Here is a 22,318-nt window from a genome sequence, read left to right on the forward strand (position 1 = left end):
CTGTGGGGTTTAATTACTTTTAAAATACATAAATAAAGAAGCTCAAGGTTAAAAGACCTCTTGGAGTCTTCAGATAGGAAGGAAATGCAAGCAAAGGAATGATGGACTCAGTCATCCTGATTAGCACTGATAAATTCTCAGGGAGGTTTTCCTTATGCCCATTTCTACATTTCCTTTCCACAAAGGGCAGGAGGAATTGAGTGGTAGTTTTATGATTTGTTATGCTTCAATTATAGACCTTCAAGTTTGATTTTGATCCAACAGTGGTAGAAAGAGCTGGGACAATTCCCAGGGACACACACATGCTTTAAAAGGGGGGGAAAAAAGGAGGGTGTGAGAAGTTGCCTCTTTCCACAACCAGCAGACACCTTCATTTTTCCTAGGCCAGGCCTCTCAAGTTGTTCCCCACAAATTAACCCTTCCCATGGCACTGCAGCCACACTTTTGCTTCCCAGCCCTGAATGAGCTCCATCCATGCCCAGTGACCTGGCAGTGGTGCCCTGGGATCCTGCCAGCCATGGCAGCTCCCTCCCACCTTCCATGCCCTGCTCCTGCTCCTGAGCAGCTCCATGCACAGCCTGTCCCTGCCTCCCTCCCAACAGGAGCTGCCACACAGGACACAGCTGGATTCAGCACCCTGGAGGAGGAATGGCTGCCCACACCTTGCTGAGTCAGATTTTCTAAACACAGCCATGAAGAACTACAACAAAACCTGCCCTGCCCTCTCCTCTCCATCACTTTCTGCTCTTGCTTCCACTGAGCAGAGCCTGGGCGAGCACCAAGCGCCTCCCCCTGCGCAGCAACAGGATGGAATCACCTATGGAGAAGGGACTGGGACTGAGGACACAAATTCCCCATCAGCAAACACTTCCTCTCAAGTGTTTGGTGACTAAACAGCTATGTTTTCAAACCACAGACTTAACTCAAAGATGTACATTTCACCTAAATCAAAAGGGATTTCTACTCGGAAAAAATTTTTACTCTGTCTCATCACAACACCACCCCACAAGCAGGAGCCATTTCCCATCTCCTCTGCACTCTTCCAACAGCTCCAGGATCAGCTTAGGGAGCAGCATATGAGCACCCAATTTTGTGCTTCACAAGAAGACCAGTGCTACCAAAAGAACTGCAGCTGGAACTCTCCTTCGGCCATCAAAAACCCTGGAACAAATGTTGTTTCCAACTAATAAACAAACTAGGAAAAAATCAATTCCACAGCAACAGAACAATCATTTCTGGGAGCACCCTGCTCACACACAGATGTGTGGGGCACTTTGGAAGTTCTCCAGATGTTCATCAGACCAGCACAGGTGGAAGGAGCAGTCCTGTACTTTTCCAAATGCTTCTCAGTGACAGCAGCACTGGGACAAGCTGCATCATGAAACCTCCTGGGATAATTATCTCAGTTGATAGCACTGTTCCTTGCAAATAAGGGAGTGGTGCTGGCATGGGCTATGGGCACCATAATTACCAAAGCCAGTTTCCTACAGATTTACATCAAACACTTGAAGAGTTTGGTATACAATGAGCTGCAAATTCCAATTAAGCTTTTCCCATGGCTGGGATGTGTAATGAAAGCCTCTCCTCCTCCTGGATTCAGGGCTGTCTGGAGAGCAAGACCACACTTGCTCTCTCCCACAGTCCACTGTGGCAAGCTCCTACTTTCTACAAGTCTTGTACTACTTGTACTACTACAAGGACTTGTCTACTTCAGACATTAGCAGCAAGCTTTGAACTATTTGTCAGAAGGCTTGTTACACAAGCTTTTTTGGTTTATGTTTATTTTGGCTTTGTTTAAAAAAATAAAAATAAAAAATCCAGCCTAGACAGTGGTAAAGAGTAAATGACAGTTCTGTTGCTTGGTACAACAGCTCCAAATCATGACCTGCACCTTGGAAAGTTTGACTTCAACTCAAGGAAGTCCTCCTTAGAATTAAGGTATCTATTAGCTGACATTGAAGGTGCTGCATGTAGCTGATTTTTTTTACAATGCTATCAAAATACAAGCCATCATAAAGTTAAATACTTCTGCATACCTATGCAAACTACCTCCCAAAAGACTAAAACTGAACAACTCCTGATTTTCACCGGTAATATTTGCCCCAGACAAAAAAAGAATACTTTTACTTTGCTTTCCTTGTCTATTAATAACAGATCCACAGCACACCTCGTCATTTTTGGATGAAAACCATCCCAAATGACAGACTTGGCTATAAACAGATGAGATGCTGCAGTTCAGTTGTCTCCATAGTTTTAGTAAGTCAAACAGCACATCTCTGCTCACTAAACAATAAAGCTGCAGAAGCAAAATCAGGCTTGAGTAAATCCTCCCTTGTAAGTACATTCTGATCCCATATTTGGTAGAATCCTGTGCAACCTACTCCACACATAGCAAACTTCAGTTTGTGCTTACACTGTATTTTCACCTTCCCTGAGCCAGTGTGGTCCCACACTGCTGCCAAAAGCAGCAGTCTCACCTTTCATTTTTTAATTTGTTCCCACTACTTCTCTCCTTGGTTCACATGAAGGGGAAACAAAACTAGATTTATGTTATAAGTTCAGTTTTAAAACCACATTCCTCACTCTCCAGCCCACTGCAAAGCCACAGAAGCACTTGTATCAGCAACATGGAAACCAGCAGGGAGCAGGAGGGATTCCCTTGCAAGTGCTACAAGTCTACAGCTTTCATGACATCCACCACATATGAAGGCTAAAGATACATTATTCACCTTTATAACACCCAGCCCCAGAGCTTTTTCACAGCTCCACAATCCAGTCCTGACTAACTGGAAAACCCTCTGCTGCTGAAGCATCCAGCACTCCCTCCCTTGAACACACATTGAAAAGGAAAGAGTCACATGTTTATAGCAAAACGCAAACAGAAAGCTTCAACACCCACAAAGGTGACAACAAAATAAGTGTATTTGTGTTTCCCTTTATATAATATCACTGCCAGAGTACTTCATAGTCTTTACACCCTCTTCCCTTGTATCAACCTCAACAATTCATTTTGTGTCTAGTAATATTTCAGCAAAAGAATGGCTAAGGATTTCCTTTTTTTAAATAAAAAGGCAAGAATTATTTCAAACACATTTTTCTGCATCAGAGCTTCAGAAAACAAGCAGTTGCTGTCTGCAACTGGCAATTTATCTGAGAATTTCAGTGAAACAGAACAGTGAAGTTATTCTCAAACTCAATCTCATGGGGAAGAGCTGCCAAATAGAAAAGTAAAGCTAAGGAGTACTTCTGTACCAACAGGATACTCCTGGTTCATTTCCTCCTTTGAACTGAGTGCTCTGGTGTTCTATCAGTGTCACAGATATTAACTCAATATGAATTTAGGTCTCAGCTTGTCCCCAGCTGATTGCATGCACTGATGTGTGTCCCAGAAGCAGCTCCACCACCAGAGCTTTGCTAATCCTGCTCCTGTTGGGGAGTTCTGGCAGTCAACACACAGCTGCTCCTTCAACAGCTTCACAGATCTCTACAGCAGATTGCAAGGAACACCTTTAATGCTGAGGTTTCTTGGAGGCTGGAAGGAGGATACTGTTTTATTTATACTGTTTTATCCTTGTTGCCTTCATTCCCAGGAGCTCAACAAGCCCTGAATGACCAGAAGGTTCCCTTTCCCCACTGCACCTTTGGAAAAGTGCACAGCTGCTTTCTGAGGGACAGAACACAGAGCTGGCAGAGTCACCTGCTCCATCCCCAACCCAAAGGCTTGATCCAGTCAATCCATGATACCTCTGCTTGAGTTAGTCTGGAAAATCCAGGCCTCCCCACTGTGTTTCAACATTTTTAGAGTGAAAACTTTCCCCATGCACACAGCAAGGGAGATCCAGATCAAGCAAGGGAGATCCAGGTCAAGCAAGGGAGATCCAGGTCAAGCAAGGGAGATCCAGGTCAAGCAAGGGAGATCCAGGTCAAGCAAGGGAGATCCAGGTCAAGCAAGGGAGATCCAGGTCAAGCAAGTCTCCTGCACTTCCTGCCAAATCCACCAAAGAGCTTAAACAACCTGTTCTCTCTTCCTTCTCACAGCAGGCTCACGTGCTAGAAGATTAATTCTCACCAGATTTTGCTTTCTTTCTGAAGGAAAATGTTCTAAGTAGTTACAAACACAAAACTAAAGTAGTATTGAGTAGAAAGGCTACAGCAATAAGCAACTCATGGATAACCAAAGGGATTCCATCCTTTGATTAACAAAAACCACTGATCCAAGACCTTTGGTTTATGCAACCTGGGAGGAAGCTCTGAGGGAAAGACACAGTCCCACCTCAGACTCTGCTGGCTAAGACATCTCCATAGGCATAAATGCTTCCTAATCACTACCAGTTGTACAGCTTAACAAAGCCAGTCTTCCTGCAGAGCAAGAAAATCCAAACCAGCAAGTTCCAAAGTCTCAAATAATCTCATCTCTTCACCCAATTAAAAGCAATGTTTTTGCATCTGTGAATTTGATTATCCATAAGAAAGGTATGTTGGAGTTATTAATTGTGGCTATAATCAGTTTGGGGCTGTTTTTTTCTTTGCTTCTGAGACAAGTGTTTGTTCTTACATCTTGCATTTGTGAGGTCATTTTACTCTCATAAAACACTTCAGGGAGCATTCCCTTCTCCAGCACTTTTGGAATGCTCCTTGGCACAGTGATCAGCCCTGTGTGTTCACCACAAGCATTCTCCTCTCCAGCACCAAATTTTAGTACTCCTTGCTGCAGTGATTCAGTGAAATGCAGCCTGGCCTGATCTGTGCCATGACCCCAGATTTCTTCAGAGAAAAGGCTGATTTGCATCACTGGCTCATGATTAGGAGCCAATTTTAATTACTTTTTTTTTTTTTTTAGCTACCTTTCAAAAGTTGCTCCTACCATCAGGAACCCAGCAGTGAGCCACCCCAAAGCCTCATGTTACACTCACAAAACTTTTATGTTCACATCCACCCAGCCAGCCCCATGGATTAGCTGAGCACACAGTAAAAGGTTATGTACACCACAAAAAAAAAAACAACAAAAAAAAAAAAAGCTTTCAGAGGTACCTACTGCAGATCAGATAAGCCAGAACCTACTTTTCTCCTTCCCAGGGTATACAAATTAAGTAGAACCTTATCTGCTGGCAACACCACAAGAAGTCACATGTGCAGTAGCTGAGGTTCTCCAGGGTGACCTTAATTATTCCCTGGTGTTCTGGAGCAGAACTGGTCACTCTTCTGGTTTGGGAAGGAAAGGCTATTCCTGGCTGCTGTGGCCTCCTCCTGTTCCCCCCACCTCCAGCCACCCAGAGATGAAAGGATCTGGTTAACCCTACAGATCAGGTTAACTCATATTTGTAATTATTCCACTCCACACATCCCCCTCCAGCACCAGCAGGGCTACCCTGCTATTAGAACAGCTGTAACATAAGAGCAATAGAAAATCAAGTTTGGTTCAGGAGAATATTTATAGAAAATACAGCTGACTAATCCTCATGCATGTTTAGCTTACGTAATAGAGGCACTTGAAGAAAAACCCACCTGATCTGTGTTAATTTCACTCTATACAGAAAATTAAAGGATGCTCTTGGCTTGCAATTACCAAAAGGATTGTGTAAGAACTGCTTTGAAACAGCTTTATTTACACCACACATCCAGCTTCCTCCAGATTCCCAAAACTCTTGGCTATTTTGATACTCTTCTCCTCACTGAGGGGCAGAGAGAGAAATTCTGGAGTAAAATAATGCAGAAGTAACCATCCCCAAGTGAGGGGCACAGGAGCCAGGGCTTTATTACTGCAGCTATTGGCACAGAAGACCAGGGAGATGCAGTCAGGAATACAGAAGAGCTGGTGTTTCTCCTGGGCTAGGAGAAACTTTCTGCAGAAACTTCTTCCTACACTCCTTGATTTTTCTTAACAAGTAGCTTGTTACTTGTCCCAGATTATTTTTCTGGAAAATAATTTGTTACTTTTGTTTTTGTGAAATCAAAGACAGCTGTGCAGGTGGCACAAGAGCTTGATTAAAGCTGACACTCTGGAGGAATCCAAGGAACAGGCTGATGCAGCCTGCTAGAGCATCAGGATAAGCTTCAATTAATGCAGTCAAATAACCTCAAGTTCCAAACAACTTAATAGCTAAAAACTCTCTAGGCAGGGATGACCTGAGTCTCACAACATAAAACACAGATAACCATGATATGACCAGGGAAAAAGAAAGGGAGCAACTTTAACAGAGAAAAAACTCCATTTAAGATATTATTATACAATTCCAACAGAAGTAATATGCCAGAAGAGCATTAGAATGCAAGAGGTTTCCCTTTCAGAAAGCAAAGGGTAAAGGGTAAGGAAACCTCTTTTTTCACACAATGATTTCCTTACCAATCCTTATTTCCAACATTTTACTGCTCCCCCCAGCACTCACTTAACAAGGAGGCAATTTTATTGAGTGCTCTAAGCCCATCTCCAAAGCTGCCAGCTAAAACCATTCCCCACTGCAGAAAACCAGCAATGCTAGTGCACAGCAAAATACAGGGTATAAACTAATCAGGTTCATTTCAAAGCATGCTTTTTATTCCAGCTACATGAGCACAAGAGGTGGGCCAAGCACCATGTTTAGAGAACCCTCTTTCCAACCCTAAACCTCTCATAGCACAGAGGAAATGCTGCTCATCTGACAAGGATCCATAATCCACCAAATGCCACTGGAATTGTTGGATTTGGTCTTTGGTTAAATACACACAGATACAGCAGAAAGTGAGACCTGACTTTCACTGCACTCAAAACAAGTCAGAAAAACACAAAATCACTTTGCAAGCAAAGTACTACACCCAGCTGGGTTTCAGTGCACAGGAGGAAAGAAGGGAAGGAGGAATCCTGTTGATCCACACCACCAGAGGCTTAGGAACCACACAGCTTTGTTTGGAGACTATTTACAGTCTGCTCCTAAACATCACATCAAGAAAAGGCTGCAAGTTTCCAAACTGAGACAAATTAGACTTCACAGCATGCAAGGGGATGAGAGACCTCAAAACCCACCTGCCCTGACATTCTGAACATTCTCCTATCTGTACTTCCCACATGCTCCAAGGTGCAAAACCAAGCTGCTCAAATTTTAGCCTGAGGAATGAACAGTAATAACACCACATTACTGAATAACACCACATTACTGTAGTGCAGCTGAAACTGCACTACATTAAACATTATGGAGGAAACTACATTTCACTCAAAGGAACATTTGAGCCTTTTGAAAATAAAAGCACAGTCCCAACAGTCATTTCCTAAGAAATCAAGTGCTTTCCCTAAAACCCTATCAAGGACTATTTGATAGTTCACATTTTCATAAGAAAAGGTGATAGCTTTCTCATAACTTCAGTTCACCTCCAAATGGCAATGTCATTTTTGTGATTTCACAGACAGTGGAACAAGTTCCAGGATGTCTGTTACAGCTTTTTCAAACACTCAAGCATAACAAGAATAGTCTTAGGTTGGTTTCAGTACCATTTAGCACAGAGGAAGAGAGAAAATTTGCATCCATTTTGTGAATATAGGTGATCTCACCAGCAGTGCACTGAATAGAAAGTGAGGTGCTCAACTACTGCATCCTGAGCTGCAACATCTAGTCTAATTCCATCAATTTGAACATTCCTTTTAGTTTCCCAGGGAAAAAGACACCCTTACAAATGCACAGCTCCCAGTTCAACCCCAACTGCTGAATAGAATCCCAAATATTTGCCTCAGAAACAGAAAATAAAGAACTGGGTTTTCCTTCTTTGTAGCACTTGCAAGCACTGCTGCCTCTGAACACAGCAGCTTCCTTAATATCACTGATTCTGCACTATATCAACTGCTCCATGGCACAAGCTGTCAAAGGGAAGATAATCTACTGCTCTGCCTGCTCCTAGCATGTTTAGAGTGGGTAAGTAAAGAGAAAAAGCAAAGAATTACATTTCTGCCTGTTCTTGGTTAGCAAGTGTGTTATGTGCCCTAAAATCCAGGGCACAGAATAAATTACTCTTCATACCCTGTCTGAAAGAATTACCTGAAACCTACTGGTACAGAGGCATCACAGCACTGCTGTAACTGTGGGGGCTTTTTTAAAAAAAGTCTTAATAAACCAGAAATTAACAGTGCAGCAGTGCAGAGAGCTAGACTTCAATATATCTTCTTCAGACTTAAAACACACTGACAGCTTACTAATTCAGAGCAACCTTGGGTGTTTGCTTTTATCATCATCTATAACAAAGTTAATCAGACATCTCTAGCCAGGAAAAGATTTCTGCAAAGCCATTAGGTGTTTACTGCTGATCAGCAGAATGAATTCTGATCTATGTACCTTCATGACAGCAAAGCCTTTCAGTTTCACACTTTCACTGATAGAATTTGAGATTTGCTTCCCTTAAGAGGGTTTCCCAAAATGCTACATAAAATAAACATTGACCTTTCACAGGCCTCAGAAAACACCACTTACTAAGAATGAATCAAAGCAACACAAGTGATGAATTCCTAATGTTTTTCCAGGTCCAAATGCTCAGAGATTCTGATCTCTGAAGAATCTCACTACAGAGCTTGGTGAGGCAGTGCCTGCACGGGAGATCTCTGCAGATGGGAGGGCATCTCCTCCTCACTGAAGCAGCAAGAGACTTTTGTGCAAAACAACCACACAAGACTGTACTCACACACAGATGCAAGCTCTGAAACCTTGCAGCCACACTGAAGGCTCTAAAGCAGACAAGTTCCCTAGAGCAAAACTCTCACTCAGCTCCTCTGCAGGGCTATTCCAACCTGCCTACTTCTGGTTAAGCTCTGCAAGCTGAAGTTTCATTCCAACAGATATTAAGTAATGTGCACAAGTGGCACAATAGCTTGTAGAAAAGAAAATAAGTTTAAAACCACAGATAGCTCTCCCTCAAATTATTTCCTTTGGAAATCTAGCTCTTTTTCTCTGCCAACACCCACAAAGACAGACAGCATACTATTACTATTTTTGTTCACCAACTTTCAAGAAAACAAGCCACCCCATATGTTTCTCTCTATTTCTTTAGACTCCTTTGATTTTAAAGGCAAGGACGCCCTATGGGGCAAACCAGACCAAGAAAACAGAGGATCTGCTTAAAGCAAACTTTCCCCAAGTACAGGCTATAATATCAAACAGCATTACAGGACTCAGAAGTAGCTTTTGCAAGCCAAATGGAAATTCAGCTGTGGAAATAAAGCTCATGAGCCCAAGACTGAAATTGGAAGTGCACTGCCCAGCAAAGCATGACTGCAGGAGCTAGTTCAGAGACACAGAAATCAAGTAATTGATTACAGCTGCCTGGCTCCAGAGATTCCCTGTTGCCCTCAAGTTTTTATACCTGACATCACCCTCCATAAGGGCACCTTGGCCATGCTGCACTGTTTCCAGCTGAAGAGGGAGGGTACAATGCTTAAGAGCTCTGCAGCTGCTGCAGTGCACGAGGATGTGCAAGACTCAGATTATGTCTGTACTATCTCGTTTTTATGTAGGTTTTGCAAGATACCAAATTCTTTCCTGTCCTCCCTTGCCCAGCTAAAGGTGCTGCATGTGCATTTCAGAACATAAACCTTTCCTACTCTGTCAATTCTTTGGCATTATACCCATAGGAATATCTCTAAGGGTGTCTCACAACTGTTTTCCTTTGCTCCTACAGCCCTATCAAAAATAAGCATTTGTAGAAATCTCTCAGGCTGCACCACCTTGAGGGGGAGCAGGAGATAAGAATGACATCCAGAAATACTCACACCCCATCAGTTTGTTTCAGTATCTTTGTAGAATTCAGAAGCAATTCTCTTGGAACTGCCTATTAGAAAGGAACAAGCCTGAAATCTACTGGAGAGGCATTCATGTCTGGACAAATCCCAAATTTTTCCTTTTAGAGTTCCAGCCAAGGACAAAAATCCTCCACTAGGCTATTTTACAACCACTAGGAAAAGAAGACTTTCCACATCCAGAAAATTTAAATGTTTGAGTAACACAGAAGACTATTCTTAGCTCTGAACTGAGCTCATCCATGAGGCAAAATATGAGGCTGCTAAACTACATGAGACATTGCTGACGATTCTCAAAGCAGTTTCAGGTTGTGTTCAAAATAACTCCAAAAAGCTGGTTTTCCAAGAAAAGGCAACACTCAGAGTTATTCACTTCTACACCCAAACCTCTCCTAGATCCATCCCTCAGTCACCTGGGGTAGCAGAACATTTGTGTCCATTCCCACTCACTCAAACTCGACATGCCAACACTGTTATTACTACTGCAGGCAGCAGAGGTGAAGCACTGGTAGTGACAAGGAGAACAATGAAAAAACAAGGAGTTTCATAAGCCAGGGAACCAGCAAAGCATGATTTCCTCTGGGCACATGTCTTGCAGTTGGATTCCTTCTTTGTCTACTGAGGTGACAGCTCCAATTGAAGCTTTTTCTCAGAGGTGAGAATCAGTCACATGGATTCCCTGATGTCTAACAAGGAGGGGGGTAGGAAGCTCATTCATCTTTACAGCCTCTCCTCACCAGAGCTCAAATAGCATCGGGAGGCTGTGGAATAAAATGAGTTCAGTGACATCCTTCATTTCCAGTTACAGACTACAACCTCACCTGTCACTACATCTCTCAGTAAATCACAGCATATTCACCAGAGGCAGATGGAAAATGACTGGGAGAGGGAGCCCATGGTGCCAGCAGAGCTGAGGCCTCAGTGTCCTCCTGCAAGAAAACTGCCTGGGCAGCCAGGAGCAGCGACTGCTTCTCTCCAGCTGTGGCATCACCAGCCCAAAAGTGACCCCTTGTTCTGTGCCAACAGCAGATCCTCCACAGCTCATCCCACGGCACAAACAGCAGCAGTTCCAGAGGCTACTGATGCCTTGTGAAGGCTGAGCTAGAACAGAGGCTGGACAGAGCTAAAGAACAAAGGAGGGATTTACCAGGAGGGCTCAATGGATCCACCTTGGGCAGCACAAGAGCCCAGCCAGGGTTATTCTCGAGATGGACGCAAAACGGTCACAAAATGTCACTGGTCACGGGGTCTCTCACTTTTATAAGTTCTGCTCCATTTGCATGTTAGAGCTAATTGTCTAATTCCAGCTTTACCCCATGAAGTCCCATCCTCCTTGTTTTTCTCTCTTCAGTCCATCATTGTTTATGCTCTTGAGCCCTGAGATTTGGATCATTTGTCCTTGGTGCCCAGCTGGAGCAGGAATTGTTTTGTCTCCCTGCTCTGTGCACAGAGCTCACCATCCCCAAACAAGAAGCCCAGACCCACACACTAAAGCAGCACAGAACCTGAAAAATACAAAAGCTAAAACCTGAGGCATCACTACAAGCAGTTATGACCATCAGTGAAACAAATACCTGGTTCAGAACTTCTCCAGATTTTAACCAGGATTCATTTATGCCAAGACAAACTGCCCATCTGAACAGTCATTATCTGGACTTTCGTTCTTCCAAAATAAACAATCTAACAGGAAACTAAAAAGTCCTGTCAAATTCTGCTTGCTATACCAAATTTTTTAAATTTTGACAGTAGCTGTCAAACTGCATTGCTCTGTACATCAAATAAACTCAATATTTCTCCAAATACAGAGTAAAGTCTAGGAAGAAAAGCAGGAAGAAATGAAATGTGTGTTATCCCTAACCAGACCAGCCTTTAGATTTAATAATGACTAAGTAAACAAAGGCTGCTCACAATCACTCACACAAGCTTCACTTAGGTCAGGCACAAGTAAGAATGGTGCAGGAGGTGGGAGAACATTCCTTTGGACACATGGTTACAATAAATGAGTTGTTTTTACAAATGAATACACTTATTTTCTGGATATTAAAGAGCATCATACATTCTTATCTTAGTTTAACTCAGCTAAATGTTTTGGTCTCTTGACTTAGGCATGACAAACTGATCTTTAATGCATTTCTCAGTCTCTGCACAGCACAAAGCATCCCACTTTTACCACCTGACATATTCATAACTAATTTCCTCAGCCCACAAAAGTGAGACAGCTGGTTTTTCTCAACTGTCATCTCTGCCCAAAACTTACAAATAAGCTCATATTCCTTCTGGCTTGGGTCTGAATAGAGTCTGCAACTGGACCCCAGCCAACCCCAAATCCAGTTCCTTCCTTCCTGCCTACAATGGCCACAGAATGCCCAGAGGTGAAAGAGCAAATCACTTTTTCCTCTATCTGCTTGCCCTTTCACAAAGCATCATTTTACCATTGTTGTCTCTACACCAAGAGATTGCCAGTAGGTAAATCCATAACATAAACCAGTGTCCTCCAAAGAGCTGAAGGTGCAAACCAGCAATACGTGATCAGAAGCCAATTCCTGAGTTGAATTTGAAGTCACATTGCACATAATAAACTAGGAGGGTACATGGAGCTTGACTTAGACCCTGTTAATCACACTTAAACCCTGGCTTTGCTTACAGAGGGAACTGTGCTTTCTGTAGTCTCCCTGCATCCTTACATGGAGAGCTATTTGCTGGATAACACCAGTCTCTGCATGCTGGAAACTCTGAACTTGCAATAAAGCTGGATCTATGGCGCTCAGTTCTGCAGCTGGAAGTGGAATTGCACAACCAGAGATAAGGCACAGCTAAGTGAGCAATGGAACTCCAGCATTTTGTGCTCAAACATGGAAAAAGGCACCAAACCCAAGTCAAAAGTTAAAGCTCTTTTGCTCTGACAGCAAGCAGACTGAAAATACTGGAAAAAACCCAGCTTAGTTATCTTTCATAGTCAAAAGAAAGAACATATCCAGAGATTTTGGGCACAGGGACTCATTACCAAAAAGGGAAGAAAAAAACATTTGGGTATTAAGAAAATATTTATGGAAATTACAGGAAAAATTCGCAGTGCACATCCCTAAAAGCAAACAAGCAGCTTGCAGACTCTGGCACCTTGAGCAAGGCATCTCACCTAAGGAACAAATCCCAGCACAGTCAGTGAGACCAAAGCACTGCAGCTCCCATGGCCACTGCCCACAGAGGCAGAGCCTGCAACCTCCCAAAGGCCAGCAGCACCCAAGGGCAGCAGCACCACCAGTGCTGTTCTGAGGCATCTCTCATCTTTCATTTTCATTGCTCCAGTGAAGCCCAGCCTAAAACAAAAGTGGAGTAAAAAAACCATGCAAGGCTCGTCCATTTGGCTGTTGTCCAACTTCCTTCTCCAGTTTTTGCTCTGATGGAAGAAGTTATTCAGCTGCTCACATGAACCAACACCTGCCTCCTCACAGATCTGCCCCAACACCAAATCATTCCATTTGCTTAATTTGCCAGTAGTTTTTTGGCAAAAGCCACCAAGGTACTGACAGCCCATTTAATTAAATCTTCTGGCAGAGTGAGATGAGGGAACACTTGGGAAGAATTCCTCTGAATTCTTCAGACCCACAGCAGGGCACTGCCACCTCTCCCATCACACATGCGGCTCTGGAATGGGACTTCTGCCCACTGCCCAGCACAGAAAGCCACACACCAAACTCATGAATCAAAACTGAATGCACTGAAAACTACTCCAGCAAATTTTAAGATTCAGAATGTAATTCAAAGTAAGTACTGCATGTATGTTAGCAGGAAGGTTAGGGCAAGCACAAGGTAATGAATCCTATCAAGTCTGAAAGATTCGTCTTCAACACCAAAATGATTTTGAATCCAAGCATTGAGCTGCACAGCTATTTGCTCTCAGAGGTCAAACATGCACTAGGAGGAAGGCAACTTCAAAGTAGAGCAACATTTTGGTTTAGTAGTCAATATTCCATAAAAAACACAGTCAGTCTGAGAGGTGCTGAACCCTGGCACAGGATGTGCTGGGAAGCAGGAACCTCGCAGCCCTCACTATCTTTCACCAGCACAGTGTCCCCTGTGAAAGGACACACACAAACTCTACTCCAGTTTCAAAGGCTGTGCCTCCACCAGCACTAAATCAGACACCAACAATCAAAATGAATTCATGCTGTTGCACATGAAGAAATACAGCTGTGCTTATATCAAAGTTTCAGCCCATTAACTTCTGTGTCCAGACTAAACAGTTCTTTCACTCTTCCTAGGGGCACGTGCTCCAGCGTTTGCACGTTTGGGCTCCAGTTTATTTGTAACAGGCAAGCAGAGATTTCAGCTTTTATTCACTTCAATTTGTTTACTTTCATACAGTGACTAATTGTCTTCACAGACAGTCCCACTCTGTCCTCACCCATGACATTTCCATGCCTTAAGAGGATACACCTCAGAAGTTTGAAGCCTACCTGTTTGTTGAGGCATTGCTAAAGCCAGCCAGTTTGAAGAATAAAATTCTTTCATGACAGCTGATGAACTGGATTCTAAATTAAAGACAGCACACACATTTCTGGGTGAAGAGTAATTTGAAAGTCCACTAAACACATCCTTACAGTTCAGTAAGTGCTTGAAAAAGTTAAAAAGTGTTCCTCAGAAAGAAACACTGAGAATTTTTTGTCCTCAATTCCTTGAATGTAAAGAGAAAAAAATTTTTGCAACAACGGGGCTCAGTTCACATTACAGTACTCAAGAAGACCACAATGCTTCTTGGCCTTCTCCTTTTAACCTACCATGTGCCAGCTGTCTCCTAACTTTTCTTGCCTGTCCCCACTCCTTTGGGGAGGCAGCACAACAGACATTTTACACAGTACTTGACTCGCTGCACAGCAGCCTGCTGGCACCTCTGATAAACACAATCAGTTGCTACACAGCAATGTAGCTGTATCATAGTTAATACAAGCAATAAATATGACAGAAGAACACCAGGTCTTTATTGACATACACTCAGTGAGGGCACGTGTGGCCTTTGTACCAATTCCCTAGAACAGGAAGCCTTGTGTTGCCCAGATTAGGTGCAGCCCACATTTACTCCATCCTCCTTGAAACACGAGTTGTATCTACAGTGAGGTCAGCATGAAATATTGAAAATTATACTGTTAAATGACCTGAAGTAAATCACTTCCAGAAACATAAACAGAGCCTGCTTGCTTTCCCTCTCTCCAGCATAAACAAGCTGCTGTTGAAAGCAGGATGCCTAAACAGGTCCTTCAGCTATCAGCACCTTCACATCATTCCTCATCAAACAGAGCTCATCTCCAAACCACTTTGCTTTTAACACAACAAACTCTCCAGCTTTGCAGACGTTGTCTGTATCATTTTTACAACTGCTGTTTATAATGTGCTCCGTCCAGATGACATTTCTGTTGTGAAACAGAGGAAAGCTTTTAGCTGAATTACTCTCTCTTCTCCATGAGCCAATAGCTGCTGTACTACCCAGCTGTGGGCGTGCTTCCCAGTGACCTCACACGAGGACTTCCAAGGCTGGAATATGAAGGACTGAGTGAAATTTCACTGCAAAACAGCTGATAGTTGCTATTTTTAGGAACAGAGGTTACACCAATCAGAAGGAGTAATTGTAGAAGCATTGTCTAGATGAAGACAATGCAAGTCCAGTGTCACCTTGTTCACACATCACTCATAACCCCATCACACTAAAATGCTGCATCCTCTCACCACACAGCCCCTCAGTGACAGTCTTCAAATACCAAATATTTAAAACTGCTGAAGTTTCACCATACAGAGATTTCCTACAAGGACTGTCTTCCTGAATCCTAAGATCTTTTAACTCGAGCCAACAAGTGCTGTTTGTGGGAAGGCCAGGAGAGATGTTTATTCCTAGGCAAACCCAAAGACAGGTTACTCTTAGTGCTCAACTCCCAGCACCACGATGCCTACTCAGACTTTAAGAAAACCCTACAAACAGTTTGCTGCCCACTGTACCCCCCTGCTCTTTGTTTGGTTTTAAATCATTATTCAGCCATGCACACTGCAGAGACCCAGGGAGAGTACTTGCACAGGAGGTGACATTACAAGGTCAAACAGAGGAGTCAGCACAGAGGGGCACAGCTGGTGGGACAGCACTGCTCCTGCTCCTGCTCAGCCCCCAGAGCTCACTAATCTCTGCTTTGGAATCCCCACTGCTCTCAACTGTACTCTCTGCTTAACATGAGCACCAAGACTATTCCAGGCTAGCAAGTAATAGGATTAAAGCAGTCTAATCCCAGATGTTACTTACAGTTTGTCAGACAAGGCACGAATTGGTCCCCCAAAGTATGGGGATGTCACTATGAACTCAAGACTAACCTGTATAAAGCTACACCAGGAGATGCCTAAAAACAAATATGATGCAAAAATAAGGGAGGCATAAAATTCTGAACTGCACCTATCAAGAGGGAAACAAGCCCTCTGAAGGGAAGGCAGGAGCCCCTCAACATATTGGTCTATGCAGGTGAAGTGAAAAATGCAAGGGCACAATTCAGTGATGTCTTTATAAAACAAACAGAATGAGCAGCTTTGCTTCAGAATTGTCTGGAAGCAGGCACAGTCCCTATGCCAGCATCCTCATTGCTGTCCCTCAAGGTTTAAACTCGTGACAAGTCACATGCAAGCTTCCAGTGGTGACCTTGGGACGGAGCAAGAATAAACATAAGGATTTCTGTTGATAAAAGAAAAGGCATCCCCAACACAAATGAGATTTAGGGTATCAAACAGCAGAAGCAAAAAAGGATTTAACAGCACAAAGTACACTGGAAACCAGCTCGAGATCCTGCTTCAAGCTGGGAGCTTAGACCAAATCCTCCTCTACTTCACTTGCCTTGCTGACCACAGCACAAATAAGCCACGAGTATGACAGTGCAGAATAACCAGACTGAGATGACACCACAAGAAGCACTGAACAAGACTGCAGCTAACACACCAGAGTGATCTTTGGAAGGTTTCACAGCCACACGTGCTCAGGACAAACTGGGAACGTGCAGACAATACCAACAGGAAACACAACACTTCTGTAGGACTTTGCAAAGAGTTGTAAAACATCTCTGCTGGCACCCTGAACTAACAAACCCCACCCAGAGCAAGGCACAGGCTCGGTACACACACACCTTCTCATTAGGGTACAGAAAGAGTTTGTTATCTTAAAGTATCAAGTTTATACCTTCTATCACTACTGAGCAAGTTAGAGAGCAGCATGAGTTCTCAAAGTATAAACCAGCCATAATTTCTGTTTGAACTGGATAATAAGTTCCTGACTTCTTAGGAAAAATCTGTTCTCAAGCAACCTTGTAATCACAGTCAAAGAACAGCCTGCTGTTAAGAAGGAACATGAAATAGCTTAAGATACTGCTTTCAGCAACAAAAAACAAACCATAACAGCCTAGAAAGTAATTTCTTGGTTTATATGCATATTTTAAAGCAACCAAGTGGACTGTTACAGTATTTATCCATTTACAAATCTCAGCTGAAAATGGAAAACTATTCATCCCCGATTCTGCCAGGGCTGAAGAGGAACAGCTTACTTGGTTCCACACAAGAAGTGCATCAAAGGCAAAGTTCTACATTTCCCAGACTTGTTTATTCAGAGTAAACTGTTTTCCATATTTTAAGGAAAAAACACTGAGTCTTTCACTTCCACATGCGTGACCTCCTGCCTGTACACACCAAGGGGATTAGTTTAACTTCCAGAATGCACTCAGTTTCCTTTTTATGACAAACATTAAACATGCAGACGTTTGATGCTGTGATTTGCTTCAATAAACATAGATTTTAGAGACTGACGTTTGTGCTCTCTGATTTTACATGGGTACTGAGATGTTGTGAATAAAGCCTACAGCTGGATACAAATCTGCACTCTGAGAAAGTCAAAAGTACTCCAAGGAATAGGATAGCTGTAAAAAACCAACTCAACTATGTTTTCTTTCTTAGCTTAAATGAAGCAAAACGTTTGCTCTATCCAGACATACACAAGCTTTCAAAAAAAAATCCACAGACTTTCCTCAGATATAATCCTTTCCACTGTTTTCCTACACTGCAGTTAATGTTCTATTCAGACACAATTTTTCTGGTGTTTGATTAATCTCCTTGCAAGTTCTGAACTGACCCTGATCACACATTTGCAATATGCACATATAAAATCCACCATAAACCCAGCACAAGACATAAAGGTCACCAAGAAGCCACTGTCAATATCAAAGAAAAAAAAAAACCAAAAAAACCAAAATCTATTTCTCCAGAACAGCAGCCTTCCAGCTATGACTGCTGGAGCCAATGATTCTCAGAGAATCATGACCTTGAACACATTTAACTGGTAGTTCTCATTATGGGCTACAGCCATTCCTTTAAATGAAACCTAAAGTACATTTTCAAATAAGGCTTAAAAGCAGAACTCAAGTCACCTAAGCAGTCTCACCAATATATCTATAGCAGATAGTGCAGGAAATCACCAAGGCATTAAACCAAGCCTCAGTCTGGTAGCAGCAAATCCATCTATGTGCAAACTAAGCCCCAGTTTAATTCCACAGCCAGGATGACTCTCCCTCCTGCTTCAGTCCATGCACAGCAGCAAACAGCACTCAAGGGCAAGCAGAGATCCCACTCTGCTTCCCACTCTGCATTTGTCAACGCCACTGGAAACCTGCCCTGGCTTCTTCCTGAACTGCACAGCAAGAGATGAACACGAGTGATGCGAAAATCCAGACAGGCAAGTTAAAAAAAACCAGAAATGTGTTTATAAGCAGAAGACACTTCAGAAACTTTATCTACCCTGCAAGAAGGTAGTGGTAGTGAGAACTCTGATCAGTCAGAAAAAGACAGTATGAAAAATAGGAATTTAAAAATGCATGTCCCTTCAGATTAACACAAAAAGACTGTTTCAAATCTAAAGTTGCTTCAGCATAAAGTGGTCCATCAATGAGAAGAGCTTCCCAAAAATTACCACAAAATGTATGACTGTAAACACAAATTATAATTTTTGTAGAATCCCAGAATGGTTGTGTTGGAAGAGACCTTAAAGACCATTCAGTTCCAACCCCCTGCTCTGGGTCAGGACATCTTCCACCAGACCAGGCTGCTCCAAGACCTATTCTATTTTCTCAAAAGGTTAAATTTAAGCAGAACTACAGCCTGTTTATTCAAGGATGTCCAAGAATCCACATTAAACAATGCTCACATAACTCACAGTGGCTTATTTCGGCACTGAAGCCTCCAAATTAACCAATTCATTTATTTTAATGGTAGTCAATGGAAAAATTTACATGCAAAATGTTGGCAGCAATTTCAAAATGACTACTGTAACACTGAGGGACAGCCCTCAAGAGTTTTGTCTGGTTAAATTTAAAAAATTGATTAGATATTGCAAAATCCAGTAAGTCTGTACAACAAAGTCTTCCTCAGCTGAGGATGCACCTCCTTGCTAAGGAGTAGCAAAATCAAGAAAGTCCTTGGTTAATAAGAAATATTCCATCTATATGCACACAGCTACCAGAAACCCCATCCCAAAAAGAATTCAATGTCAGGTACAAATCTTTCACTGCTACACAACTCAGGCACTGACTACAGCTCACGTCTGTTTGCTGTTCCTCCTCCAATTTACATCATTTTAATCGAGTGACTTTCCTGAGAGGTCACAGCTGCCCATCCCCACTGTGCAGTCCCAAAGGATTTAAGGGCACCAGGCCACTGACACCTGCCTTCAGTGACAGCCACCCCCCGCAGGCAGGGACAGGCTCCTCACACGCTTAGCAGAAGCGACACTGCTGGAATAAAGGCTTCAGGGCACAATTCAAAGTTAGGGGACAAAGGGGCACCAGGAGCAAGGGGCCAGGACACGCACCTCAAAACATGAAGGCACCAGAGAAGTCAAACAAAAGCTACTGACAAAGGCAGAAACAAACACCCTGACACTATTCAGGTACTTGGAACTGCATTCAGCATCTCCTTAACTCCCTCCAGCCCCACGTTCCAAGAAATATATAATGAGCCATTACTTTGACAGGACTTCAAACAAAGCTGCTTTCTTTTTTTTCTTCAAAAAGAATTAGAATATGAATGTTTCTGCTTCACCAAGAAATCCAGAGCCTTTTGTGAGCAGATGATGCTACGAGCAGATGTACACAAGCAGATTCACAATAAAGCAGATGATCTCTTCTTTACCAGCCATCTTGACCTGTCTGGCTCGATTTACATAAACTGTTTCTATTCACTACAACATTGATTATGTAAACCTCGGCAAAACCTTCACCAAACACACGCTGCCACATCACTGCCAGCACAGACGTAGCACAGAGCTGGGAGAAGGTTATCAGCAATGTGTTTGCTGCACACACCAAACGCCTCGGGCTCTGCTGGGGCTCACGCTGAGGTGCAGACTGAGCAATCCCAACTATTGAGACAATGAGAACGTGCCCTGCTGGGAGAGCCACCTCCTGCCAAAAAAACACATTTCCCTCCATTTAAAGGTCAAGGTACAGCAACCCCACTGTAATACTGCTAAGGCAGAGCGAGAGCAAAAGATAAAGGCAAAGTTTTGTCATCTTAAAAACAGGAGCTCAGCAGTTTGCCAGGTATGCCAATTCCTTTGTTCATCATCCTTTTCACCACCTAATTTAAAAGTCTCACAGTTCAAGACACAAGTTATTCATCAACATCACAATCAAGGCTTTTTTAAAAAAAAAAAAAAACAACCCACACAGTGTCTCAAAACAGCTTTTTCTTTTTTTTTTTTTTTAACCTAGCTGCGAGGCTGTTCTATCAATTTTAATCAGGCAGTTGTAACAGGAGCTGCAACAGAACGCTTCTGCTGGTCCCCAGGTCTCAGTTTCGCTGCAGGGAGGAGAGCAGATTTACATTGTCTTATTTAAATGAAACTCCAGATTACAAGATTTTAATACAAAACAGGTATTAAGTGGTTTTTTTAGCATACTGAACAGCTTAAGCTGTTCCAAGAGTTCCTAGTCACAAATGTTGAGTCACCAAAGAGAGGGATGTTTGCATTATTTATGGCACTACAAACATTTAAGACACCTCTGATAGGACACGCAGTAATGAACTCCTGTAGCGGCAAAGGGCTCTTAAAACAACAATCTTCCGTCTAAAAATTAAAAATACAGTTACTGAAGTCACGAGATTTCCTGGATTGCTTCCATCACGTCCACCTAGCCCTACATCCCATTGTGTGAGCAGTGACAGCCAATGCCCCATTGTTTGAGTGCAGCCACGGGGACACTCAGCTCCCTTGCACAGACTTCTTGTCCCTGGCTGCACTGCAAGGACAACAGCATCTGTTTGCACTTTCAGTACATCTTACACCGACAAGATGCAGCCTCAGTAGTTTCAGAGAATGGCTGAAACTCAAACAGGACCCAAACTCAGCCACATACATTTTATTTCGATTTTACTGGCGTGTTTCAACGCACACAGTGAAGATCAAGAGCCCAGCAGAACCGATAAGCCGAGATCAATGAGTCCCCATATTAAAGGCAAACCTCACCAGACTTTGCCAGGTTAAGATCAGAGCCAAAACATTTCATACTTTTGCACTTTCAACTGCTGCTAAAAATAGTAAAGCAACAGAAAGGAAAATGCTTCCAGCTGTGCACAAAGAGCCTCTGCAGCACAACATCAATTTATGCACTCTAATTTAATTAAAGATTCTGCATTATACTATGACTTTATTGTCAGAGACAGCGTTGCACAGCTGAGCTCACCCTCCATCGCCGCAAATGAAACAGTAAGAACGTCTCTTTATTGAAATCAGTGTGATATGGGTATTCCTCACGAATCAAGGGACTTAAATTCAAGGATTTCAAGCGCCAGCTACGCCACGTTCACGATAGCAGCTGTGTTTTATTCCACGGTAACTGCATCTTGACCCAGTCTCGTGACAGGAAACATTCAGCATCCCTTAAGGAAAAAAGGTGCACTACTGGATGGAGTACCCAGCCTGGACTGCTCTTTTTCCAAACACTTCTTCTGCAAAGGTGAACACGGCTCTTTAGGAAAGCACCGAAACAGAACAAAAATCCCCAAGAAACCAGAACAGGGTTTTCTACGACCTTGCAGCAAATACGGACCAGGTTCTGGGGGAGGCTGAGCAACGCAGCGAGGCTGTGACCGTGCTGCTTGGCGGCTGGCTCCAAACCTTTCCGTCGTGTTTAGCGCTGAAAAATCACTCCATTACCCACACGTTACCACGTATTGAACTCCCAAAATTAAGCGTCTCTCCTGAGGTTGGCGAGGGCTCTCAGCAAGCGCGGCTTAGACGCTTCTCCCTCATCTGCCGCCGCGGCGCTCAGCAGAGCGGCTGCGAGCTTTAACAGCAGGGCAACAGCGTAATGCCAAGCGGATTACTTTAAGATCCATATCAAGCCGAGGAAATAAACATTTCCACGACGAATCCGAATATAAGCGCTTCACCCTCCTCGCTCCAAAGTCATCTCCCTGCCATCTGCACGGAGGACGCCGTTCTCCCGCAGCCAGCGGCCGAGGGACGGCGGCACCGGCCGAGGCACGGGGCCCGCAGCGGGG

At 43.2% G+C, this 22,318-nt stretch overlaps 1 protein-coding gene across 2 annotated transcripts in view; it reads right to left on the bottom strand.

The window, feature by feature from the left end:
- Window positions 1-22,318, bottom strand: part of PELI2 (pellino E3 ubiquitin protein ligase family member 2) — a 66,545-nt gene that overhangs the window by 43,356 nt on the left and 871 nt on the right. The window lies entirely within an intron of this gene.

This window comes from Molothrus ater, chromosome 6 (genome assembly GCF_012460135.2).
Source record: "Molothrus ater isolate BHLD 08-10-18 breed brown headed cowbird chromosome 6, BPBGC_Mater_1.1, whole genome shotgun sequence".
In the NCBI taxonomy this organism is placed as follows: domain Eukaryota; kingdom Metazoa; phylum Chordata; class Aves; order Passeriformes; family Icteridae; genus Molothrus; species Molothrus ater.